Genomic DNA, 27,881 nt, shown 5'->3' on the forward strand with positions numbered 1-27,881 from the left:
TATTGGCTAGGATTTTCGAGATATAGGTCTGTAATTTTCTTTTTTTGTGATGTCTTTCCCTGGTTTTGGTATCAGGGATATGGTGGCTGCATAGAATGAGTTAGGTAATATTCTGTCATCTTCTGTGCTTTGAAATACCTTTAGTAGTAGTGGTGTTAACTCTTCTCTGAAAGTTTGGTAGAACTGTGCAGTAAAGCCGTCCGGGCCAGGGCTTTTTTTTATTGGGAGTTTTTTGATTACCGTTTCAATCTCTTTTTTTGTTATGGGTCTATTTAGTTGTTCTACTTCTGATTGTGTTAGTTTAGGTAGGTAGTGTTTTTCTAGGAATTCATCCATTTGTTCTAGGTTTGCAAATTTGTTAGTGTACAATTTTTCATCATAATCTGATATGATTCTTTTAATTTCAATTGGGCCTGTTGTGATGTGGCCCATCTCGTTTCTTATTCGGGTTATTTGTTTCCTGTATTTCTTTAGTCAGTCTTGCCAGTGGTTTATCAATTTTGTTAATTTTTTCAAAGAATCAGCTTTTGGCTTTGTTAATTCTTTCAGTTGTTTTTCTGTTCTCTAATTCATTTAGTTCAGCTCTACTTTTTAGTATTTGTTTTCTTCTGGTGCCTGATAGATTCTTTTGTTGCTCACTTTCTATTTGTTCAAGTTGTAAGGATAGTTCTCTGATTTTTGGCTCTTTCTTCTTTTTGTATGTGTGCATTTATCGATACAAGTTGGCCTCTGAGCACTGCTTTTGCTGTGTCCCAGAGGTTTTGATAGGAAGTATTTTCATTCTCGTTGCATTCTATGAATTTCTTTATTCCCTCCTTAATGTCTTCTATAACCCAGTCTTTTTTCAGCAGGGTATTGTTCAGTTTCCAAGTATTTGATTTGTTTTCCCTAATTTTTCGGTTATTGATTTCCACTTTTATGGCCTTATGGTCTGAGAAGATGCTTTGTAATATTTTGACGTTTCGAATTCTGCAAAGGTTTGTTTTATGACCTAATATGTGGTCTATTCTAGAGAATATTCCATGTGCGCTAGAAAAAAAAGTATACTTTGCATCTGTTGGGTGCAGTGTTCTGTAAAAGTCAGTGAGGTCAAGTTGGTTGATTGTAGCAATTAGGTCTTCTGTGTCTCTACTGAGCTTCTTACTGGATGTCCTGTCCTTCTCCGAAAGGGGTGTGTTGAAGTCTCCTACTATAATTGTGGAGGTGTCTATAAGAACACGTTCTTAATGGCCAATAGCCTGTTATAGAAGCTGTTATTCTTGCCACTTTCTAAACTGTCCAAAAAATGCAAACAGAATTGGAATAAATGGTTTTTACTGAGCATTTTAACCAAATTATATCTTTATGCTTTTTCTCTTGATATTGTCAATATCATTTTCAGTTGTGTCCACTCTTGCTTCACATTGCAGAGCAGGAATATCAGTAGAGTTCATGTATATATAGAGAATCCAACATTGATACTTTTGCATCTGGAATACCAAGTTCTTTTTAGCATCAAAATTCCAGAGAAATGCCAACAAATTGAAAATTTTGTTATTTTTTAAAATTTATTGCGTTTTAAGTGAAAGTTTACAAATCAAATCAGGCTCTGATACAAAAACTTATGTATACTTTACTATGTACTCCTAGCTGCTCTCCCCCGAATGGGACAGCACACTTCTCCTCCTCACCCTGTATTCCCCGTGTCCATTCAACCACCTTCTTTGCCCTGTGGCTTATCTTGCATCCAGACAGAAGCTGCTCACATAGTCTCATGTGTCTACTTGAGCCAAGAAGCTTACTCCTCACCAGTACCATTGTCTGTTTTATAGTCCAGTCCAATCACTGCCTGAAGAGTTGGCTTCAGGAATGGTTCCAGTTTTGGGCTAACAGAAGGTCCTGGGACCATGACCTCTGGGGTCCCTCTAGTCTCTGTCAGACCATTAAGTCTGGTCTTTTTACGAGAATTTGAGGTCTGCATCCCACTGTTCTCCTGCTCAATCAGGGATTCTTTGATGTGTTCCCTGTCAGGGCGGTCATCGGTGGTAGCTGGGCACCATCTAGTTTCTATGATCTCAGGCTGGTGTAGTCTCTGGTTTATGTGGCCCTTTCTGTCTCTTGGTCTCATATTTACCCTGTGTCTTTGGTGTTTTTCATTCTCCTTTGCCACAGGTGGGTAGAGACCAATTGATGCATCTTAGATGGAAGCTTGCTAGTGTTTAAGACCACAGAAACCCCTCACCAAAGTGGGATGTAGAACGTTTTCTTTAATACATTTTGTTATGCCTGTTGACTTAGATGTCTCCTGAAACCATGGTCTCCAGACCCCCATCCCTGCTACTGTGGCCTTTGAAGTGTTTGGTTGTATTCAGGAAACTTCTTTGCTTTTGGTTTAGTCCAGTTGTGCTGACCTCTCCTGTATTGTGTGTTGCCTTTCTCTTCACCTAAAATAGTTCTTGTCTACTATCTAATTAGTGAATACTGCTCTCCCCGCCTCCCCACCCTTGTAACCACCAAAGAATATTTTCTTCTGTGTTTAAACTATTTCTCGAGTTCTTATAATAGTGGTCTCATACAATATTTGTCCTTTTGCAGCTGACTAATTTCACTCAGCATGATGCCTTCCAGATTTCTCCATGTTTGAGATGTTTCACAAATTCGTCATTGTTCTTAGTTTTGCATAGTACTCCATTATGTGAATATACCACAATTTATTTATCCATTCATCTGTTAATGGGGACCTTCGTTGCTTCTTTTTGCTATTGTAAACAGTGCTGCAATGAACATGGTTGTGCATATATCTGTTTATGTAAAGGCCTTATTTCTCTGGGATATATTCCAAGGAGTGGGATTGCTAGATCATATGGTAGTTCCATTTCTAGATTTTTAAGGAAGCGACAAATTGAATTCCAAAGTGTTTGTACCATTTTACATTCCCACTAGCAGTGTATAAGTGTTCCAGTCTCTTTACAACCTCTCCAACATTTATTATTTTGTGTTTTTTGAATTAATGCCAGCCTTGTCGGAGTGAGATGGAATCTCATTGTAATTTTGATCTGCATTTCTCTAATGGCTAATGATTGTGACCATTTCCTCCTGTATCTGTTAGCAGCCTGAATGCCTTCTTTGGTGAAGTGCCAGTTCTTCTCCTTTGCCCATTTTTTAATTGGGTTATTTGTCTTTTTGTTGTGGAGTTTTTGCAGTGTCATGTAGATTTTAGAGATCGTATGTTGATTGGATTTGTCATAGCCAAGAACTTCTTCCCAGCCTGTAGGAAATCTTTTTACTCTTTTGGTGAAGTCTTTGGATAGAGCTTAAGTGTTTGATTTTTAGGAGCTCCCAGTTATGTAGTTTCTCTTCTGGTGTTTGTGCATTGTTAGTAATGTTTTTTATTTTTTTAAAGTAATTTTTATTGTGCTTTGAGTGAAAGTTTACAAATCAAGCCAGTCTCTCACACAAAAACCCATATCCGCCTTGCTACACACTCCCAATTACTCTCCCCCTAATGAGACAGCCTGCTCTCTCCCTCCACTCTCTCTTTTCATGTCCTTTTCGCCAGCTTCTAACTACCTCTACCCTCTCATCTCCCCTCCAGGCAGGAGATGCCACCATAGACTCAAGTGTCCACCTGATCCAAGAAGCTCACTCCTCAACAGCATCCCTTTCCAACCCATTGTCCAGTCCAATCCGTGTCTGAAGTGTTAGCTTCGGGAATGGTTCCTGTCCTGGGCCAACAGAAGGTCTGGGGGCCATGACCACCAGAGTCCTTCCAGTCTCAGTCAGACCATTAAGTCTGGTCTTATGAGAATATGGGGTCTGCATCCCACTGCTCCGCTGCTTCCTCAGGGGTTCTCTGTTGTGTTCCCGGTCAGGACAGTCATCGGTTGTAGCCGGGCACCATCTAGTTCTTCTGGTCTCAGGATGATGTAGTCTCTGGTTCATGTGGCCCTTTCTGTCTCTTGGGCCCGTGATCACGTTGTGTCCTTGGTGTTCTTCATTCTCCTTTGATCCAGGTGGGTTGAGACCAATTGATGCATCTTAGATGGCTGCTTGCTAGCGTTTAAGACCCCAGATGCCACTCTTCAAAGTGGGATGCAGAATGTTTTGTTAATAGATTTTATTATGCCAGTTGACTTAGATGTCCCCTGAAACCCTGGTCTCCAAACCCCTGCCCCTGCTACACTGGCTTTCGAGGCATTCAGTTTATTCAGTAAACTTCTTTGCTTTTGGTTTAGTCCAATTGTGCTGACCTCCCCTGTACTGTATGCTGTCTTTCCCTTCACCTAAAGTAGTTCTTATCTACTATCTAATAAGTGAATATGCCTCTCCCACCCTCCCTCCCTCCCCTGTCTCGTAACCACAAAAGAATGTTTTCTTCTCAGTTTAAACTATTTCTCAAGTTCTTATAATAGTGGTCTTATACAATATTTGCCCTTTTGCAACTGACTAATTTCACTCAGCATAATGCCTTCCAGTTTCCTCCATGTTATGAAATGTTTCCCAGATTCCTCACTGTTCTTTATCGATGCGTAGTATTCCATTGTGTGAATATATCATAATTTATCTATCCATTCATCTGTTGATGGGCACCTTGGTTGCTTCCATGTTTTTGCTGTTGTAAACAGTGCTGCAATAAACATGGGTGTGCATATATCTGTTTATGTAAAGGCTCTTATTTCTTTAGGAAATATTCCAAGGAGTGGGATTGCTGGATCGTATGGTAGTTCTGTTTCTAGCTTTTTTAGGAAGTGCCAAATTGATTTCCAAAGCGGTTGTACCATTTGACATTAACACCAGCAGTGCATAAGTGTTCCAGTCTGTCCACAGCCTCTCCAACATTTATTGTTTTGTGTTTTTTGATTAATGCCAGCCTTGTTGGAGTGAGATGAAATCTCATTGTAGTTTTGATCTGCATTTCTTTAATGGCTAATGATTGTGAACATTTCCTCATGTATCTGTTAGCTATCTGAATGTCTTCTTTAGTGAAGTGTGTATTCATATCTTTTGCCCATTTTTTAATTGGGTTGTTTTTTGCAGTTGAGTTTTTGCAGTATCATGTAGATTTTAGAGATCAGGCGCTGATCAGAAATGTCATAGCTAAAAACTTTTTCCCAGTCTGTAGGTAGTCTTTTTACTCTTTTGGTGAAGTCTTTGGATGAGCATAAGCCTTTGATTTTTAGGAGCTCCCAGTTATCTAGTTTTCCTTCTGCATTCTTTATAATGTTTTCTATACTGTTTTTGTCATGTATTAGGGCTCCTAACATTGTCCCTGTTTTTTCTTCCATGATCTTTATCATTTTAGATTTTATATTTAGGTCTTTGATCCCTTTTGAGTTAGTTTTTGTGCATGGAGTGAGGTATGGGTCTTGTTTCATTTTTTTTGCAGACGGATATCCAGTTATGCCAGCACCATTTGTTAAAAAGACTGTTTTTTCCCCATTTAACTGTTTTGGGGCCTTCGTCAATTATCAGCTGCTCCTATGAGGATGGATTTATGTCTGGATTCTCAATTCTGTTCCATTGGTCCATGTATCTGTTGTTGTACCAGTACCAGGGTGTTTTGACTACTGTGGCAGTATAATATGTTCTGAAATCAGGTAAAGTAAGGCCTCCTACTTTGTTCTTATTTTTCAGTAATGCCTCATTTATCCGCGGCCTCTTTCCCTTCCATATGAAATTGGTGATTTGTTTCTCCATGTCATTGAAGAATGTCGCTGGGATTTGGATCAGAATTGCATTAAATGTATAGATCACTTTTGGTACAATAGACATTTTTATAATGTTAAGTCTTCCTATCCATGAGCAAGGTATGTGTTTCCACTTATGTAAGTCTGTTTTGGTTTCTTGCAGAAGCGTACTCTGGTTTTCTTTGTATAAGCCTCTGGTAAGATTTATTCCTAAGTATTTTATCTTCTTGGGGGCTACTGTAAATGGCATTGATTTGGTGATTTCCTCTTTGATATTCTTTTTGTTGGTGTAGAGGAATCCAACTGATTTTTGTGTGTTTATCTGGTATCCCGATACTCTGCTCAACTATTAGTTTCAGTAGTTTTCTGGAGGATTCCTTAGGGTTTTCTGTGTATAAGATCATGTCATCTGCAAATAGAGATACTTTTACTTCTTCCTTGCCAATCTGGATACCCTTTATTTCTTTATCTAGCCGAATTGCTCTGGCTAGGACTTCCAGCACAATGTTTAATAAGAGTGGTGATAAAAGGCATCCTTGTCTGGTTCCCGATCTCAGTTAGTAATGTTTTGTATATTGTTTATACCATGTATTAGGGCTCCTAGCATTGTCTCTATTTTTTCTTCCATGATCTTTATAGTTTTAGATTTTATATTTAGGTCTTTGCCCCATTTTGAGTTAGTTTTTGAGCATGGTGTGAGGTATGGGTCTTGTTTCATTTTTTTTGCAGATGGATATCCAGTTATGCCAGCACCATTTGTTAAAGAGGATCTCTTTTCTCCATTTAACAGACTGCGGGCCTTTGTCAAATATCAGCTGCTCATGTGTGGATGAATTCATGTCTGTATTCTCAATTCTGTTCTATTGGTCTCTGTATCTGTTGTTGTACCAGTACCAGGCTGTTTTGACTATTGTGGCAGGATAATATGTTCTGAAATCAGGTAGTGTGAGTCCTCCCTCGTTGTTCTTCTTTTTCAGTAATGCTTTACTTATCTGGGGCTTCTTTCCCTTCCATATGAATTTGGTGATTTGTTTCTCCATTTCATTAAAAAATGTCATTGGAATTTGGATCAGGATTGCATTGTATCTATAGGTCGCTTTGGGTAGAATAGACATTTTTATAATGTTGAGTCTTTTTGTCCATGAGCAAGGTTATGTTTTTCTACTTATGTAGGTCTCTTTTGGATTGGATTCTTGCAGTAGTGTCATGTAGTTTTCTTTGAATAGATCTTTTACGTCTCTCATTAGATTTATTCCTACATATTTTATCTTCTTGGATGCTATTGTAAGTGGTATTGATTTGGTGATTTCCTCTTCGATGTTCTCTTTGTTGGTGTAGAAGAATCCAACAGATTTTTGTATGTTTATCTTGTATCCTGATACTTTGCTGCAATCTTCTATTAGTTTCAGTAGTTTTTTTGAGGATTCTTTAGGGTTTTCTGTGTGTAAGGTCATGTCACCTGCAAACAGAGATACTTTTACTTCTTCCTTACCAATTTGGATACCCCTTATTTCTTTATCTAGCCCAATTGCTCTGGCTAGGACCTCCAGTACAATGTTGAATAAGAGTGGTGCTAAAGGGCATCCTTGTGTCGTTCCAGTTCTCAAGGGGAATGCTTTCAGACGCTCTCCATTTAGGAAGATGGTGGCTGTTGACTTCGTATCAATGCTCTTTATTATGTTGAGGAATTTTCCTTCCATTCCTATTTTGCTGAGTTTTTATCATGAATGGGTGTTGAACGTTGTCAAACGCCATGTCTGGTTTAATTGATAAGATCATGTGGTTCTTTTCTTTTGTTTTATTTATATGATGGATTACATTGATTTTTTTTTAATGTTGAACCATCCCTGCATACCTGGTATGAATCCCTCTTGGTCATGGTGAATTATTTTTTTGATATGCTGTTGAATTCTATCGGCTAGAATTTTGTTGAGGATTTTTGCGTCTTAAGTTCATGAGGGATATAGGTCTGTCATTTTTTTTTTTTTTTTGTAGTGCCTTTACCTGGTTTTGGTATCAGAGATATGCTGGCTTCATAGGATGAGTTTGGGAATATTCCATCCTTTTCTATACTCTGAAATACCTTTAGTAGTAGTGATGTTAACTCTTCTTTGAAAGTTTGGTAGAATTTTCCAGTGAAGCCGTCAGGGTCAGATCTTTTTTTTTTGTTGGGAGTTTTTTGATTACCTTTTCAATCTCTTCTTTTGTTATGTTTTTTTTTTTAAGTTGTTTTATCTCTGTTTGTGTTATTTTAGGTAGGCAGTTTGTTTCTAGAAATTTATCCATTTCTTCTAGGTTTTCAAATTTAGTAGAATACAATTTTTCATAGTAGCCTGATATGATTATTTTAATTTCAGTTGGGTCTGTTGTGATATCGACTTTCTCATTTCTTATTTGGAGTGATTTGCTTCCTCTTCTGTTTTTCTTTTTTCAGCGTGGACGATGATTTATCAATTTTTTCAGAGAGCCAGGTTTTGGTCTTGTTAACTCTTTCAATTGTTTTTCTGTTCTCTATTTCATTTAATTCTGCTCTAATTTTTATTATTTGCTTTTTTTCTGGTGACTGAGGGTTTCATTTTTTGCTCTCTTCGTATTTGTTCAAGTTGTAGGGGTAATTCTTTGATTTTGGCCCTTTGTTCTTTTTGGAGATGTGCATTTATTGCTATAAATTGACCTCTGAGCACTGTTTTAGCTGTGTCCCAAAGATTCTGATAGGAAATGTTTTCATTCCCTTTGGATTCTCTGAATTTCTTTATTCCATCTTTAATTTCTTCTATAACGCAGTAGTTTTTGAGCAAGGTGTTGTTTAGTTTCCAAGTATTCAATCTCTTTTCCCTGCTTTTTCTGTTATTGATTTCTGCTTTTATGGCTTCATTGTCAGAGAAGGTGCTTTGTAATATTTCGATGTTTCAGATTCTTTTAAGGCTTGCTTTATGACCTAATATGTGGTCTATTTTAGAGAAAGTTCTATGTGTGCTGGAATAGAAAGTATACTTAGCTGCTGTTGGAGTGTTCTGTATATGTCTATGAGATCAAGTTGGTTGATTGTGGCATTTAGATCTTCTGTGAGCTTCTTTCTGGGTGTTCTGTCTTTTACCAAAAGTGGTGTGTTGAAGTCTCCTTCTGTAATTGTAGAGCTGTCTATCTCACTTTTCAATGCTGTTAAGAGTTTCTTTTATGTATCTTGAAGCCCTGTCATTGGGTGCGTATTAATATTGTTATATCCTCCTCATATATTGTCCCTTTAATCATTATATAGTATCCTTCCTTATCCTTTTTGGTGGATTTTACTTTAAAGTCTATTTTGTCAGAAATTAATATTGCCCCTCCAGCTCTTTTTTGATTGTTGTTTGCTCGATATATTTTTTTCTATCCTTTGAGTTTTAGTTTTTTTGTGTCTTTAAGTCTAAGGTGTGTCTCTTGTAGGCAGCATGTAGACAGATTGTATTTTTTAATCCATTCTGCCACTGTCTGTCTCTTCATTGGTGCATTTAGTCCATTTAAATCCAGTGTTATTATGGATAGATATGAGTTTAGTGCTGTCATTTTGATGTCTTTTTTTGTGTGTTGTTGACAGTGTCTTTTTTCTACTTAATTTTTTGTGCTGGGTAGTTTTTCTTTTTATATTGTCTTTTCCTTTTTTTCCTTGTTGATTTTGTTTTTGCTAACCCGTCATGATTTTCCTGTATATATATATATTTTTTATGTGTAGGATTATTTGTCCCCTTTGTACCCCTATTTTTCTAAGTTTAAACCAATCTTTTATCTCTTTATATGTCCTTGACTTCCTCTCCATATAAAAGATGTGTATTTTTTAGTCCCTCTTTATTGATTTCATGTTGTCATCTTTTACATAATGACATTGCTGTTTCCTTGTTTTGAGCATTTTTTTAATCTTAATTTATTTTTGTGATTTCTCTATCTGGGTTGGTATCTGGTTGCTCTGTCCTGTGTTCTAGTCTTGCATTGTTATCTGATGTTGCTGATTTTCCAACCAGAAAACTCCTTTTAGTATTTCTTGTAGTTTTGGTTTGTTTTTTGCAAATTCCCTAAACTTCTGTTTTTCTGGTAATATCTTAATTTCGCCTTCATATTTGAGAGACAGGTTTGCTGGATGTATGATTCTTCGGTGGCAGCTTTTTTCCTTCAGTGCTTTATATATGTCATCCCATTGTCTTCTTTACTGTATGGTTTCTGTCGAGTAGCCTAAGCTTATTCTTTGAAAATATTTTAAAATAACATTAAGAAATGAAAGCGTCTCTCTCTCTCTTTGTTTTTAACCAGGAATAAAGACCGAAGTAAATATAAACCATTTATTTAAACGTAGGACAAAAAAGGACATTGCTGTTAGTGCCCCTATTGAAAGCACTGATGGGTATGCAGGACTTCTATTCAACCTTTATGACCTGTTTCCTTTCTCAGCTTTCTTAGGCAAAATCTGTCACTTTTTTCTCCATGATACTATATAATTTAATTCATGTTGATAATTGTATGTCTCTCTCCCTTTTTAGAATGTAAGTGTTTTAATTCAGGGAAAGTGTCTTTGGGACAATAATTTTTATCCCTAGAGCATAACTCAGGTGTATTACAGAGTTGGTGCTCATTGATTACTTGGAACTTTGACTTTGGACTCTTTTATTGCTTCAGGAAGGACTCAACTTCAGTTTGATATTAAGAGGTTGTTATATGGTAGCAATAGCCCTGGCATGTATAGTTTAACTTGAGATTCCTTCCAGAGTTCTTTAAGGCATATGTGTAAAAATAAAAGGAGAGTCTCTCCCATAAAGTAGACCATTTAATACAACCTTTTTTTACACTCAGAAAATGTGGATGGAGAGTTTCTGGGTTGCCAATGTTTGGAAAATATATGGAACTTTTATATAGTCAGCTTTAGGTAAGGATTAAAAAGCACTTAAACAAGTTTCTCTGTAATGTTTTTCACCTGTTTACCTTCTGAATCTTATGAAAGAAAGAACCTTCTTCTATTTCACTAAGTGGTTACTTTTGAGAGCTTTGTGTTTATTTTGGGTTATCATGCTTTGAAAAAGTTGCATTACAATTACAGAAGATTCTGAAAAGAATAATCAAAATCATCTCAGGGATGTAAAAGTTTCTTCAATAGAAATCCATGAGGAATAGATTTGTTTGCCTTACATAAGGCAAAGAAATGATTTGGTTTCTGTTTTCATCCATCAGAAGTGTTTTAATGGGGAAGATATGGAACAATTATTTTTATTGTTCATAGAACAACGAGGAAGAGGAAATCAGCTCATATCAGAGACAAGAACTTAGTTAGCCGAATGAAGAAGAGCTGTTTGACCTTTAGGATAATGAACATTGCAATGAATAGAGAGACAGGTCATACAATTTCTATTAGTATGGTGGGGTGGAAAGATCACAGACCTTGTGACAGTTCTGGCTTGGAATCCTGGTCCCACTTAACATCTCTAAACCTCATTTTTTTTTGAATCTGTAAAACAGTGTGATAAAACATATTCTGAAAGATGCACCGAGATTAAATAAGATAATGTGTGGGAAAGCACCCAGGAAATACTATTTAAGGTTGTGTGTCAGCTTGGTTGGGCCATGATTCTCAGTGGTTGGCAGTTATGATGCAGTTTGGCAATCGTATAATGATGTGATCACTCTCATGATGAGATTTGATATAATGTGATCACCTTCATGATGGGATCTGCTGTGAATAGCAAGTCAGTTGAAGGGGAGTCTCCTTGGGGTTGTATAGGTGGAAATTCTGACAAAGCTCATGGGCTTTTGCTCGCTCTGGATCCTGCACCTGGCTCCTATTTGTTTGATCTCCAGTTCTTGGGACTTGAGCTAACAACTTACCTGCTGTCTTGCCTGCTGATCTTGGGATTCATAGGTCTTCACAGCCTGTGAGCCAGAGCCCTGATGTCTGACTTGCTGATCACCAGCCCCTGCGACTACGTGAATCAGGAGAAACCTCTAGATTGACCCACGAACTTGGGACGTTCCAGCCTCTACAATTGTGTGAGCTATTTCCTTGATATAAATATCTCTCTTCTATATGTATTTATACACTTCACTTGTTTTGCTTCTTTGGATAACCCAGCCTAAGACACGTGACATTTAACAGGAACTCAATAACTGTTCTCCTTCTACTGGAGATCTTTAAGGAGAGAAGGAGAAGCATCTCGCCTAGATTATTTAGAAATTTACTTACCTAATATCAGGGAATTGGACCAGACAACACTCTAAGATTTTTTACAGTTTTTTAAAAAAGCTTTAGGAATCTTTTTTTTTTTTTTTAATTGTTTTTCTTTTCAGAAATTTAGTAATGAAATACATGTATTTATGTTTAATTAAAAATATTTAAAAAAAATTCTCTTTGGGAAGGGTTGACCAGTCAAGGATGTTGTCTCTGATTCATGCTGTAATTCTACACAGTAAAAAAGAAAATGCATGAGTTATAATGAATTATAATTATAATGAAGTACTGTTTGATCCACAGGGAATTTTGATGGATAATGATAGTTTAAATTCTGAGTTAGCATTATCCCTAGGAGATTGGACTGCAGGATAAACCACAATGTGTATCATTTTGTCTAGTATTTTTATCTAAGTAAAATCAGAATAAAGTGACTGTGAAGGAAGAGCTGAAAGGGTAAAAGGAGTCCCCAGAGGGCAATATGCAGCTTTATGGAAATACAGGGAAATAAGGATTAGCTCAGGTAACCTAAGTTCTCAGCTATATCCTTCTCTCCAATTGTTATTCCCCGACTGGCTATTGAAGCACCATAACTCTGGTTAGTTGTACCTAGAGGATAGTTTCTGAGCTAACTTTCAAGAAAATAGTTTAATTTTCTGTATTTCACTGCATCGTCAAAGAGGAAGGAACATCTGCAGTCTTGGTTTGGAAAGTTGTAAGCCAGTTTTGATCCTGACTCATAGCAACCCTGTAGGACAGAGTATAACTGCCCCATAGGGTTTTCAGGGAGTGGCTGGTGAATTCAAACTGCTGACCTTTTGGTTAGCAGCTGAGCTCTTAACCACTGAACCACCAGGGTTTCAAGCTATTAAAGAAGGAATAATATTTAAGTCTCTGTAAGAGCAATAGTTTTCATTGGGGTCCTAAGAGCAGTTACCAAGTATAATATTACTAATCTCTAGATAGTATTTCCTTTTATAGATTGAAGATAAACAGGTACAAAGATATCAAATATTTTCACTGGGAAAGAAATTTGAGCTCTTTTTACTGAGCTCACATTTGTGTTAGTAGATTGTGATTCTGGTCATGATGGGTAAGGGATGTTGAGGAACTTTTCAGTATGGAGCTATAGGATTTAATCCTGATGTCTTTCAGACACTGATTGAATTAAGGATCTTCACATTGTGGAGCACTGGCATTGATATTGTAGTATTTTGTAGTATCGCCACAAAAGTAGTAAGCCTTTAGAATTGCTTCTTGTTGTCTTTAGTTGCTGTTGAGTCAGCTCCAACTCATGGTGACCCTATATACAACAGAATGAAACATTGCCCGGTCCTGCGCCATCTTCATTATCATTGGTGTGGTTGAGTCCATTGTTGTGGCCAATGTGTACTTTTAGTACCTTCCAACCTAGGGGGCTCATCTTTCAGCACTATATTGGACAGTATTCTGTTGCAATCCATAAGGTTTTCATTGGCCCAATTTCAGAAGTAGATTGCTAGACCTTTTGTCCTAGTCTGTATTAGTCTGGAAGCTGTGTTGAAATCTGTCTACCATGGGTGACTCTGCTGGTATTTGAAATACTGGTGGCATAGCTTCCATCATTGTAGCATCATGTAAGCCACCACAGTACAACCAACTGACAGATGAGTGGTGGTTAGAATTTCTTAGAGAACTTTAAACAACATGACTTTCCTTGTCTTAGACCTAATGAATCAGAAACTTAGGATGGTAGTAGTTATGTATCTGTATTCTTGAAAAGACTCCCGAGTGATTCTGATGATCTGGCTGGCTTGGGGATCACTGGTCTAAGTAGTAACAGGTAACATTAATGCTTTGTGAAAGAGGAGCATGTGATTTATTTCATTTCTTGACCCATTGCAATCTGGCATCCATACCCACCCCACTAATGACGTTGCTCTTGAGAGGGTTACCAATGACCTCTTAATTGCAAACTACAGTGGATACTTTCCCTTCTTATGTCAGTTTTGTGACAATAGACACTGTTGGCTGATCTTTCCTTTATATTCTTTCTCTTCTTGTCTTCCATATTAGTCTTTATTGAGTTTCCACCTACACATCTGCTCCCTCTTTCTCAGTTGCCTTCATGGGCTCCTTTTCCTCTGCCTGCCTTTTAAATAACAATTGTGCCCAGGGTTCTATGCTTTGATGTCTTCTCTTCTTTTCACTTTTTTGTGCTGTTCTATGTGGTAGCCATTAACCATATATGTCTATTAAGCATTTCAAATAAGGCTAATTCAAATTGAGATGCACTGTAACTATAAAAATATGAACTGGATTTCAAAAGACTTATATGAACAAAACTGTGTAAAATATCATAATAAATAAAAAAATGATTACATGTTGAAATGGTAGTATTTTAGATATATTAGGTTAAAGGAAATATTATTAAAATTAATAATAATTTAAATTAAAATTAATTGACCTGTTCTTTTTTCTGTTTTTTAAGTGTGGATACTAAACATGTTTAAATTAAATATGTATTTTGTAATTTGATCATTATGTTCTATTGGATAACATTGTTCCATATGTTCTTTCTGGAGAATATCTTAAGACTGCTGGTGATTTTAACTACCATATATAATGCTTTGGCTTTCAAACTTGTGTCTTCTACCCATATCTTTCTTTCCTGGGTCCTAGGTTTGCATAGTCAACTCTCTCTTGAATTCCCTATAAGCCCTTTAAACTAAATATACAAAAAAATTCACCAAATCTAGTTCTGTGATGGTTAAGATTGTGTGTCAACTTGGCTGGGTCATGATTCTCAGTGTTTATATGTGATCACTCCCATGATTGAATCTGCTGTGAGTAGCCAATCAGTTAAAGGGAGTTTCCTTGGAGGTTTGGCCTGCATCCAAATATAAGCAGGTGTTCTGGCTTTTTTGCTCACTCTGGATCCTGCAGCTGCCTCCTTTTCATCTGAACTCTGGCTCTTGGGACTTGCGCTACCAGCTTATCTGCAGACCTTGGGATTCGTCAGTCTTCACAGCCTGAAAGCGGGAGCCCTGCTCACCGACCTGTTGATCTTGGGTTGACCAGCCCCTGCGGCTGCGTGAATCAAGAGAAGACTCTATCATGATCCATGGACTTGGGACGTTCTAGCCTCTACAATTCCGTGAGCTCTCCCCTTGATATAAATCTCTCTCTCTATATATTTATATGCTTTACTGGTTTTGCTTCTCTACGGATCCCAATCTAAGTCAGATTACATGAAGCTGAGGTTAAAATTACAGTTTCTAACCTTTTGTTTCCTAGGTATTCCATCTACAGTGTATGCCAGTTTTCTTCTTGTTAAATTGTAAGCCTGGATTACTATTTCACTAAAAACTACGGTGTAACAAATCACCCCACAATTTAGTGACTTGAAAACAATCATTTTATTAACTGGCATAGTTTCTGTGGGTCAGAAATTCTGGAAAGGCTCAACTGGGTGGTTCTGGCTTGAGGTTTCTCCAGCAATTGCAGTAAAAGCAGGAACAGTGGTGGGGAGGACTGGAGCAGCCTGGGGCTGTTGGACATCTCCCTCTTCAAGGAGTCTCAGGGCTTCTATGAATGATCCCTCTGTAGGGGCTGGTGTGGGTCTTCACAGTATGTGGCCTCCAGGCAGTCAGACTGTTTACATGGTGGCTCAGGGCTCTACCAGCACAAGTGTTCCAGCATAGAAGGTAAAGGCAGCATCACCTTTTGTGTCTTAATCATGGAAGTCCTGCCCTGACACTTCTGCAGTATTTTATTGGTTACAAGTATGTCAAAAACCCACCTAGATTCAGGGAGAAAGAAATTATTATTTTATTTTTTATTGTACTTTAGATGAAGATTTACAGAACAAACTAGTTTCTTATCAAACAGTTAGTACACATATTGTTTTATGACGTTGGTTAATAAACCCATGACATATCAACACTCTCCCTTCTCAACTTTGGGTTCCCTTTTACCAACTTTCTGGTTTCCTCCTGCCTCCTAGTCCTTGCCCTTGGGCTGGTGTGCCCCTGTAGTCTCGTTATGTTTTATGGGCCTGTTCAACTTTTGGCTGAAGGGGGAACCTCAGGAGTGACTTCATTACTGAGCTGAAAGGGTATCCGGGGGCCATACTCTCAGGGTTTCTCCAGTTGCTGTCAGGCCAGCAAGTCTGATCTTTCTTTTCGAGTTAGAATTTTGTTCTCCATTTTTCTCCAGGTTTGTCCAGGACCCTCTATTGTGATCCCTGTCAGAGCAGTCAATGGTGGTAGCCAGGTACCATCTAGTTGTACTGGACTCAGTCTGGTAGGGACCATGGTAGATGTGATTCATTAGAAGGAGAAAGAGATTAGACATCATCTTTTGATGGGGGATGGCAAGGTACCAGAAGACCTGTGGGATGGGAAATATCGTTGCAGCCATCATTGGAAATACAATCCACTAGAGCCTCTCAATGTTAAGATGTTACACAAGAGTAGGAGGGATTCAGGCATGGTTTTTCCACTTTGTGGAGGAATCTGTTAGGAACAATGGACTGTTTGTAGCTTTAACTGATCCTTTCTTGACTTGTGGTAAAAATAGGTTATGGACTAAGCTTTAGGAACTGAATATAAACCTTTGGTACTATTAGTATCTGAATCTAATTACCAAAGAAAGAGCCAGGATTGAAAGAAACAGAACAGATAACTCTTGACAGATTAGATAGCAATTTTGAGTGAATAAAAAGGATATGTTTTCACTATTTATTCTACACTTTTTAACCTTCTATCTTAATGACTTGATAATATATTTGGATAAAATGAATGACCTGCCATAGAGAGCAGAAAGAGAACTGTCCCCTATATGCTGATGGCTTATTATTGTGCACTAAAAATGGCCTTAATAGGTCACTGGTTCTATCTGTTTTTTTGTTATAGAGAAGTAAAGCTAAAATAATTATTTTTACAGATTACCTACAGCTTTTTTTTTGGTTTATTCTAACAGCTCCATGCAGGTGGTCTGTTTCTAACCAGTTTATCTTGGAAGGTTCAGGAAAAACTGTATTGGGTACCTTATAAGACTCATTTAGAAAAATTTGTCTTGCAATAGTAACTGCATCCAAAGCCTGTAGTGTAGGTTTTTGAGAAACATGTATTGGTGGAAAATGAAAATTAAATAAAACAGGTACAATTATAGAATAGTAACAGACCTAAAGAGATCACCTGGTTCTTTGCTTCTAGTTTATGGCTCTACCTAAATCATACCAGATGTAGACAAATCCTAATTAAAGAATTAGATCTAGAGTTAAGGTCTGGAGCTCCCTTCTGAACTATATAGGACTGAGTTCAGAGGAACCCCGATATATACAGAATTAAGTATATGCGAATCTTGTTACTGTTGTTGTTAGTTGATTGAGTTGATTCTGACTCATGACGACCCCATGTGTGCAGAGTAGAACTGCTCCGCAGGGTTTTCAAAATGTCTTCGGAGGTGCCTCTGGGTGGGTTTGAACCGGAAGTCTTTCAGCTGATAGTTGAGTGCTTAACCATTTACCCTACCTGAGGATTTAATGGATGTGAATTTGTTTTACTGTAAAAGTTGGAAAAATTGGCTTTCAGGTTTGGTTTTGCCTTTTTCTGACCCATTAGTCTAGAAAACGGAGGAGTAACAATAACTAGAAAACTTTTTGTTAAAGAGCAACATGGAAAGAAAAACGTTTCTAATTATTTCTTACGCCATCCTTAAAATATCACAATTCCCCAACCATTCATTTTATTTCTTCCAGTCTTCCCTATTTAAACCCATGAGGACAACCAGGGTAGGTGATATTTTGAGCATCTCACTGTGAGAGCTATGTCAAATGGATTTAGATGGCATTTAATCACTTCGACAAGAAAATAGTGTGATTGGTACATTAGAACATCTTTGAAAATTTGTATTTTGGTCTACTTTTGAATTTAGTAGTAACCTAGTTAATGAATTCTTCCAGTCACTTTCTGAAAAAAGTTTTGCTTTACATTTTCTGAGTGGTAAAAGTATGTTTTTCTGTAGGTGCAGTAGACTATTTGTAATTCAGTTGAATTGCATAGAACAAATCATTCCATATCAGGACCAATAATTTCTTTTTTTTAAGTTTTTTTTTATTGTACTTTAGATGAAGCTTTACCAAGCAAACTAGTTTCTCATTAAATAATTAATACACATATTGTTTTGTGACATTGGTTGCCAACCCTATGACATGTCAACACCGACACTCTCACCTTCTCGACCTTGGGTTCCCCATTACCAGCTTTTGTGTGCCCTCCTGCCCTCTCGTCCTTGCCCTTGGGCTGGTATGCCCATTTAGTCTCATTTTGTTTTATGGGCCTGTCTAATCTTTGGTGGAAGAGTGAACCCCAGGAGTGACTTTAGTACTGAGCTAAAGTGGTGTCCAGGGGCCATACTCTCGAAGTTTCTCCAGTCTTCCTTAGAACAGTAAGCCTGGTCTTTTTTTGTGAGTTAGAATTTTGTTATACATTTTTCTCTGTCCAGGAGGACCAATAATTTCTTGACTGTAATTGTAGAAATGACAGATAAACTCACACATTTAACATTTTCGTTCTCTAGTGATTGTTTGAAAGGGAAAAGAATGATAAATATTGGAATTACAAAATAATATATGAAGGCAAAATGGTAGCAAAAATAACAGAAACATTTGGGTAAAAATTTCTCAGTTCTAGTTCCATTTGTACCATTTGCTGTCTGTGGTCTGTGGCAAGTTACTTTATCATCTAAACCTGTCTTTCATAATCTGTAAAATGGAGTAATATTGATACATAAAGAATTATTGTTGAAAATTACATGTAACAGTGTTGTTAAAGCACTTTAAAAGCATGAAGTGTTACACAAACATTAATGAACATGCAGGAGACCTGAAGATAGCATCTTACTGGTTTAATAAGCAATGTGATAGAGGCAGAGGATTCAGGGTCATTTGATTTGGGTTCTCATTTTGACTTTACAATTAAATGGCTGTAACGCCTTACAGTAGTTACTTAACCTTGCTATTCCTCAGTTTCCTCATCTGTAACAAAGATATAATATCCAATTGCTATTTCTGAGGTTTGTATAGAGATTTAGTTAGATACTTGTTTAAAAAGTACATTGTAGTGCATCAAAGGGCATTATCAAGAAAGTGAAAAGGCAACCTACAGAATGTGAGAAAATATTTAGAAACCGTATGTGATAAGGGTTTACTATCCAGAATATATAAAGAACTACTACAACTCAACAACAAAAAAGACAAACAACCTAACCAAAAAATGGGCAAAGGATTTGACTAGACATTTTTCCCAGTAATATATACATATGAAAAGATGCACAACATCTTTAGTCGTTAGGGAAACGTAAGTCAAAACCACAATGAGATACCACTTCACATGCATTCACGTGGCTATTATCAGAAAAACAAAAAATAAAAATGTTGACCTCGATATTGGCTACTGTCAGACGTATGTCATTAATGGGCAAAATAGTTGGATAGTAGATTTTTTACTATTGTTGTAATGCAAAATGTTGGATAACGAGATACTCGATAAGTGAGGAGTAGGTGTTAGTGGAAGACTCTTATACTTTTTCATTCCACTATAACTGTGTCTCTTAAGTTTTAGCTGTTTTTAGTTGCCACTGAGTTGATTCTGACTCATGACAACACCGTGTATGTAGAATAGCACTGCTCCATAGGGCTTTTAAGACTATGACATTTTGGAAGCTGATCACCACGTCTATCTTCTGAGGTGCCTCTGTGTCGGTTTTAGCTGCCAATTTTTCGGCTAGTAGTTGAGAACTTAACCATTATTGTATCTTTGTTAGAGGCGTATCTGTCTTAGTTTTACAGGAAAACCATTACAAATCTTTCTTACAAAATGGGTACATTTATTTATTTATTGTTAAAGGGCTAAATATACTTAAAGCAGTTTCTAAGTAACCATGACAGAAATAAAAATAATTCTCTTATCAATTCCTAGAATCAGGATTTAATAAAATAAAAATATTACATAATTAAAAAGATGTTATGTAATTTTTAAAAGTCAACATATGAGCTCAAATTCCTTTTTTTTTTTCTTCTACTTTTTGGCTATTATGAATAATGCTGCTGTGAACATTGTTGTATGCTATCTAGTTGATTCTATCTGGGAGTAGAATCGGGGAGACCCTGTGTGACAGAGTAGGTTTCTTAGGCTGTAATCATTACGTGAGTAGATGACCAGATGTTTTCTACTGCAGAGTGGCCTGGTGGGTTCGTACCGCTGACGTTTTAGTTAGCAGCCTAACACTTAACCATCGTGCCACCAGTGCCCCAGGCTATGAATGTTAGTGTACAAGTTTTTGCGTGGGCATGTTTTCATTTTCTTGGTTATATACCTAGGAGTGGAATTGCTGGTGACTCTATGTTTAACCTTTTGAGGAGCTGTTGGACTGTTTTCCAAAGTAGCTGCACCATTTTATGTTTCCACCAGCAATGTATGAAGGTTCTAATTTCTGCTCATCCTCACAAACACTTGTTATTATCTCTTTTTTGATTATATAGCCATTCTAGTGGGCATGAGGTGATGTATCTTGTGGCTTTGATTTGCATTTCGCTAGTACTGAAGGTCTTGAGCATCTTTTTATGTGCTTATTGGATGTGGGTGTGTCTTCTTTGGAAAAATTGTCTTTTCAGATCCTTTGTCCAGTTTTTAAACTGGGTTATTTGTCTTTTTATTACTGAGTTGTAAGAGTTTTTTTTTTTATATATTGTAGATACAGGTTCCTTATCAAACACGTGTAACATTTGTAAAATTTTTGTCTTATTCCATGGGCTGACTTTTCGCTTTTCTTATGGTGTCCTTTGAAGCATAAATGTTTGAGATTTTGATGATGTCCTACTTATTTATGTTTTCTTTTGTCAGATGTACTTTTGGTGTAATACTTAAGAAACCACTGCCAAATTCAATATCATGAAGATTTACTTTTTTGTTTTCTTCTAACTTTGTTATAGTTTTAGCTCTTACATTTAGGCCTATGATTAATTTTGAGGTAATTTTTTAATATAGCGTGAGGAAGGGCTCCACCTTCATTCTTTTACATTCTTTTCACCAACTATTTAAAAGACTATTTTTTTCTCCATTGAATTGTCTTGTCCCTTGTTTCATTCATGATTTTGTAATTTGAGTCTTCTTTCTTTTTTCTTAGTCTTACTGTAGGTTTGTCACCTTTATTGATCTTTTCAAAGAACCAACTTTTGGTTTTGTTGATTTTCTTATTGTTTTTATGTTCTGTATTTCATTAGTTTCTACTCTATATTATTTTCTTCCTTTTGCTTGTTTTAGGTTTATTTTGCTCTTTTTTTCCTAGTGTATTTATGTGGAAGGAAAATTATCTTAGTAATTTGAGATCATTCTTCTTTATTACTGTAGGCCTTTGCAGATATAAATTTACCTCAAAACACTACTTTAGTTGCATCTTGTAAGTTTTAATATATTGTGTCTTCATTTTCATTTTTCTGAAAGTATTTCTGATTTCCCTTTTGATTTTTTCTTTTACCCATTAGATATGAAGGAATATGTTGTTTAATGTCCTCCTGTAAGTGAACACCCCAAATTTATTTCTGTTATTAATTTGTAATTTCATTCCATTGTGATCAAAGAACATATTTTGTATGATTTCAGTCTTCTAGATTAATTGAAGCTTGTTTTATTGCCTAGCATATGGTCTATCCTAGAGAATATTTTATGTACCCTTGAGAAAAATGTGTATTTTTTATTGGTTGTAGTGTTCTGTAGATATCTGTTAGGTGTAATTGGTTTATAGTGTAGTTTAAGTCTTTTATTTTCTTATCAATCTTCTGTGTAGTGTTTCTATCCTTTATTGACATTTGGGTATTGAAGACTTTTTTGTATTGTTGAGTTGTCTATATCTCCGTTCAATTCTTTGTTGAAGAATTGTTTCATGTCTTTGGGAGCTCTGTTTTTGTTTCATGTCTTTGGGAGCTCTGTTTTTGGTGCATATATGTTTATATTTGCTATATCTTCCTGAAGGATTGAGCCTTTTATCATTATAAAATAACCCTCTATATCTAGTAACATTCTTTTATAGCTTGTAACATTTTAAAAGGTCTATTTTGTCTGATATTAGTATAACTGCTCCAGCTTTCTTATGGTTATTGTTTACATGATGTATCTCTTACCACTCTTTTATTCTTAACCTGTTGGTAGTTTTGAATTTAAAGTGAGTTAACAGGGCTCTTTTCATCAAGTGTTAACCTAAAATTAGTTGGAATAAGAGGTCATTTTTACTAGTTATAGTGTTGTCTTTAATATATGGATAGCTTAATATTTATTTAATGTTCATACCTCACAGGTTATTATTCTGGGTAATGATGTTTTTAGAAGATTACTCAGATATACTCCCCCCTTTAAAAGAAAATTAAAATATAATATAAAGGATTTATTATCTTTTTATTCCTACTGGTTTGAGATATAGGGGATAAAATCTGATTACATTCATTTTATGATAAGTAAACAGATGTCTGCAAACTTAAATTTGAACTTATCTCTGGATTTGAATGCCTTCAATAACCTTAAATCCCAATGAAAAATTTAATTTTAAATTTACTGATTCAAGCCACTATATTACATGTTTTGCCAGTACTAAAAGTTAGGCTGCCAGAAGTTTCCAATTTTTGTGACAATATCTTCCTTGAAATTGTATTGCAAAGTAGAAAACACAAAAATGTTTAGTCACTATAGCCTTCATTTCCTTCCTGTTAACATTATTTATCACTCTTGTGAGGCGATTAACATGGTTTATGTAGGAGGTGAGGAAAGGGAAAATGGTGCAGTGGTTAAGAGCTTGGCTGCTAACCCAAAGGTTGGCAGTTCAAATCTACCAGTCACTCCTCAGATACCCTATTGGGCAATTCTTTTCTGTCCTATATGGTTGGTATGAGTTGAAATTGACTGCGATGGTTGTTGTGTGAAAATGACTAAACAGCAGCAGGAATTAATAAATAAGGGAATGAATGAATGTGCCAACCAGATAAAATGTGAAGTGTGTGTGTGTGTGTGTTTTAAGGTATTCTGTGCTGTGAAGGGCCTAGGAGAATTCAAGGTAGTGAAAAGTGGAAACTGTCTGATATAATGACTGATGATAATGTTGATTATAATTTTGATAGCTAACTTTTACAGAGTACTTACTGTGTGCCAGGCATTTTGTAAAACCTTTGCATATAGGCAAAGGATTGGATTGTTAAATGATACTGACATGAATTAGAGATATCAACTGGTATCAAGCTTTATTAGTAATTTCAAGGATACAAGCAATCAGAAGGCACAGGAAAAGCAGAGAGAGGACCTGGACATTCAGGGATCCTTTCTTCCCCTATTAGAGAACAACTTGCAGACCCAGAACAATAAATAAGCTTCCTAATGAAGTGCATGGATTATCGCACATCAAAGAGAGGACTAGAGACTGTGAAACATCTTCATTTTATATTCACATAGTCTCATAGCTCATGCTCCATGAGTCATAATTCTATAGGCACTACTAGGTTTGTTTGCCATACCCATTGTTGTCAAGTCGATTCCGACTCATAGCGACCTCATAGGACAGAGTAGAACTGCCCCATAGGGTTTCCAAGGAGTGGCTGGTGGATTCAAACTGCTGACCTTTTGGTTAGCAGCCAAATGCTTAGCAATACTAAACCAGGAACATCCTACTAAAAACATTCTATGGATAAGTGCACTTCTAACAACTACCATTAGTTTATTTGCCAGCTCTTAGCATGTTTTTCAGGAGACTAGACCAGATCTCTTGTCTTCTTTGTTTCCGGGAAGAGCTTCCCATTCAGCAGGAGAAAAATGCTGCTTTAACTCCTTCTCTCCAGCAGATTAACTCATTTGAATTCAAATTCAAGTATTTATTTTTTTTGTATAAACAAGGTAAACTATTTTAAGAAGGAACTTCAGACAGGTTAAAAAAAATCTTTTATTAGGTTTGGTTTGATTTAATTTGATTGGTAGAGGACACAATAAGAAAAACTAAATATAAATATATTCCACCACCAACAGATATATACAATGACAATTTATTATATTTTGTTTTGTGTGTGTTTGAAGGCACACTTTGTATACAATTTTGTCTTTTGTTTAACCTTATTATATTTGAGAAATCATATATGGTTTTAATATTCAATTTTCTCTCTGTCTTTTCAACCCAATTCTCAAATCAGGATGGAGATCCAGTTCACCCAGGAGTGGCCAGGACTGATCTTGCCACTGGCCTGTATGCATATGGAGCCATCATGGCTGGATTGATTCAAAGATATAAAACTGGGAAAGGACTGTTCGTTGATTGTAACCTACTGTCATCTCAGGTATGAATCCAAATATCATTTGAGAGAATGGTATAAAAGCATGTATTTAGGTTATACTTTTTTAGGTCAAATCCTGTGGTCATACATGCAAAAACAGTAAAAGAACAACAGCAATAACAAAACAAAACAAGATAAAAGAACAACAAAAGTTACCTCTGTTTTGATGTACTTAATTATTGTCATATTAAAAGATATAGACCATGAAGATTTTGTCATAATATAGACATTGTTGAATTAGAATTTTAGACTGTTTTTATTAAACTGGGCCTATTACTACTTGAGGAGTCTTGGTGGTGCAGTGGTTAAGAGTTTGACGGCTAACCAAAAGGTCAGCAGTTTGAATCTACCAGCTGCTCCTTGGAAGCCCTGTGGGGCAGTCCTATTCTGTCCTATAGAGTTGCTGTGAGTCAGAATCGACTTGACAGCAATGGGTATCACTGCTTGTGTGACAAGAATGCAGTTGCTTCTATTTTATCGTTCTATTATCTCTTTGGAAACCCTGGTGGCGTAGTAGTTAAGTGCTAGGGCTGCTAACCAAAGGTTCGGGAGTTCGAATCCGCCAGGCACTCCTTGGAAACTCTATGGGGCAGTTTTGCTCTGTCCTATAGAGTCGCTATAAGGCGGAATCGACTCGATGGCAGTGGGTAGTGTAGTGTATTATCTCTTTAACTTCTTTTGATGAGGGTGTCTTCATCTTTTTTTTTTGTGCCACGGACTCCTTTGGTTGTCTGATGAAGGCTGTGGATCTTTTCTTAGAATATTGTTTTTAGCTGAATAAAATGATATACTTAGGATTACAAAACTAAGCCAATTATATTGAAATATAGTTATTGAAATGTAAAATTGTCAACTTTAGTAATATAGGTGATTCTTTGTTAATATATTAAACAACAATATCTAGCAATGGGTCCAATAACTTACAATTTTCAGATAGTATTAAGCATAATATTTCAAGATCTCCCTAACAAATATAATATGACATGAAAATATCTATAATTTTTTATTGAAGATCAAGTCATAAACCAAAGATGAAAACCAAATCCATTGCCGTCAAATTGATTCTGACTCATACCAGCCCTTTAGAACAGAGTAGAACTACCCCAGAGAGTTTCCAAGGAGCGTCTGGTGGATTTGAACTGCTGACCTTTTGGTTAGCAGCCATAATTCTTAACCCCTGCACCACCAGGGCTCCAATCAAGTCATAGATACTGCTAATACCGTGGTGGTTTGTTGCCTGCATTCATAATGGAAGAAAATGTTAAAAACTAGTTAGACATCAATGAAAATAAAGATGTAATTTTTTCCATTCAGGTCGTGAACTCCTAGAATTCTGTCTGTGGACCCCAGTTATCAGTTATGTTTTGCTAAATACTAAACTGGTGGAATAAAAAGGTTCATTCACTCTCAAACTGACATTTTATCTCCTTTCTACTGATCAGTCCCAAATTCTGTACCATATGTGAAAGTTGCTTCTGAATAGATAATTTTTCAGGAGATAGAAAAGAAAATATTTAATTTATGTGAAGAGACTTTACTGTGGGAAAAATTACTTTATAGACATAGAGGCTTCTGTTGGGAATTTCAGATTTAGATGCCATACATGGCAAAAAATAGTAAACTTGGAACATTGCTTTGGAATTTTTTCTCTTAGGCAAAATTAAGGAGGTGTATGTTGTTGTTTTTATTAGGTGCTGTCCAGTCGGTTCCGACTCATAGCGACCCTATGCACAACAGAATGAAACACTGCCCAGTTCTGCTCCATCCTTACAATCATTGTTATGCTTGAGGTCATTGTTGCAGCCACTGTGTCAATCCACCTCGTTGAGGGTCTTCCTCTTTTCCGCTGACCCTGTACTCTGCCAAGCATGATGTCCTTCCCCAGGGACTCATCCCTCCTGACAGCATGTCCAAACTAAGTAAGACGCAGTCTCGCCATCCTTGCCTCTAAGGAGCATTCTGGCCGCACTTCTTCTAAGACAGGTTTGTTCGTTCTTTTGGCAGTCTGTGGTATATTCAGTATTCTTCGCCAACACCACAATTCAAAGGCATGAACTCTTCTTCGGTCTTCCTTATTCATTGTCCAGCTTTCACATGCATATGATGTGATTGAAAACACCATGGCTTGGGACAGGCACACCTTAGTCTTCAGGGTGACATCTTTGCTCTTCAACACTTTGAAGAGGTCCTTTGCAGCAGATTTACCCAGTGCAATGCATCTTTTGATTTCTTGACTGCTGCTTCCATGGCTGTTGATTGTGGATCCAAGTAAAATGAAATCCTTGACAACTTCAGTCTTTTCTCCGTTTATCATGGTGTTGTTCATTGATCCAGGTGTGAGGATTTTTGTTTTCTTTATGTTGAGGTGTAATCCATACTGAAGGCTGTGGTGTTTGATCTTCATTAGTAAGTGCTTCAAGTCCTCTTCACTTTCAGCAAGCAAGGTTGTGTCATCTGCATAATGCAGGTTGTTAATGAGTCTTCCTCCAATCCTGATGCCCTGTTCTTCTTCGTATAGTCCAGCTTCTCAGATTAGTTGTTCAGCATACAGATTAAATAGGTGTGGTGAAAGAATACAACCCTGATGCACACCTTTCCTGACTTTAAACCAATCAGTATCCCCTTGTTCTGTCCGAACATCTGCCTCTTGATCTATGTAAAGGTTCCTCATGAGCACAATTAAGTGTTCTGGAATTCCCAATCTTTGCAGTGTTATCCATAGTTTGTTATGATCCACACAGTCGCATACCTTTGCATAATCAATAAAACACAGGTAAACATCCTTCTGGTATTCTCTGCTTTCAGCCAGGATCCATCTGACATCAGCAGTGATATCCCTTGTGCCAAGTCCTCTTCTGAAACTGGCCTGAATTTCTGGCAGTTCCCTGTCGGTATACTGCTGCAGCCGTTTTTGAATGATCTTCAGCAAAATTTTGCTTGTGTGTGATATTAAGGATATTGTTCTATAATTTCCACATTCGGTTGGATCACCTTTCTTGGGAATAGGCATAAATACGGGTCTATTCCAGTCAGTTGGCCAGGAAGATGTCTTCCATATTTCTTGGCTTAGACGAGTGAGCACTTCCAGCGCTGCATCTGTTTGTTGAAACATCTCAATTGATATTCCATCAATTCCTGGTGCCTTGTTTTTCGCCAGTGCCTTCAGAGCAGCTTGGACTTCTTCCTTCAGTACCATCAGTTCCTGATTGTAGGCCACCTCTTGAAATGGTTGAATATTGACTAATTCTTTTTGGTATAATGACTCTGTGTATTCCTTCCATCTTCTTTTGATGCTTCCTGCGTCATTTAATATTGTCCTCTTGGAATCCTTCACTATTGCAACTTGAGGCTTGAGTTTTTTTTCCATTCTTTCAGCTTGAGAAATGCTGAACATGTTCTTCCCTTTTGGTTTTCCATCTCCAGCTCTTTGCACATGTCATTATAATACTTCACTTTGTCTGCTCGAGAGGCCCTTTGAAATCTTCTCTTCAGTTCTTTTACTTCATCAATTCTTCCTTTTGCTTTAGGTGCTTGATGTACAAGAGCAAGTTTCAGAGTCTCATCTGATATCCATCTTGGTCTTTTCTTTCTTTTCAGTGACCTCTTGCTTTCTTCATGGATGATGTCCTTGATGTCATTCCACAACCCATGTGTCTGTCAGTTTGTCATACTGTGGGGG

The 27,881-nt window shown here is 36.8% G+C and overlaps 1 long non-coding RNA gene across 3 annotated transcripts in view; it reads left to right on the top strand.

The window, feature by feature from the left end:
• The window catches only part of LOC126082275 (uncharacterized), a 275,294-nt gene that overhangs the window by 144,814 nt on the left and 102,599 nt on the right, over positions 1-27,881 (top strand). For all 3 annotated transcript variants that reach the window (XR_007518520.1, XR_007518522.1, XR_007518521.1), the window contains exons 7-8: positions 11,548-11,673; positions 24,062-24,205. This is a non-coding gene — a long non-coding RNA (uncharacterized LOC126082275). The remainder of the gene's footprint in view (positions 1-11,547; positions 11,674-24,061; positions 24,206-27,881) is intronic.

The sequence above is a fragment of the Elephas maximus genome, chromosome 8 (assembly GCF_024166365.1).
Source record: "Elephas maximus indicus isolate mEleMax1 chromosome 8, mEleMax1 primary haplotype, whole genome shotgun sequence".
NCBI lineage: Eukaryota > Metazoa > Chordata > Mammalia > Proboscidea > Elephantidae > Elephas > Elephas maximus.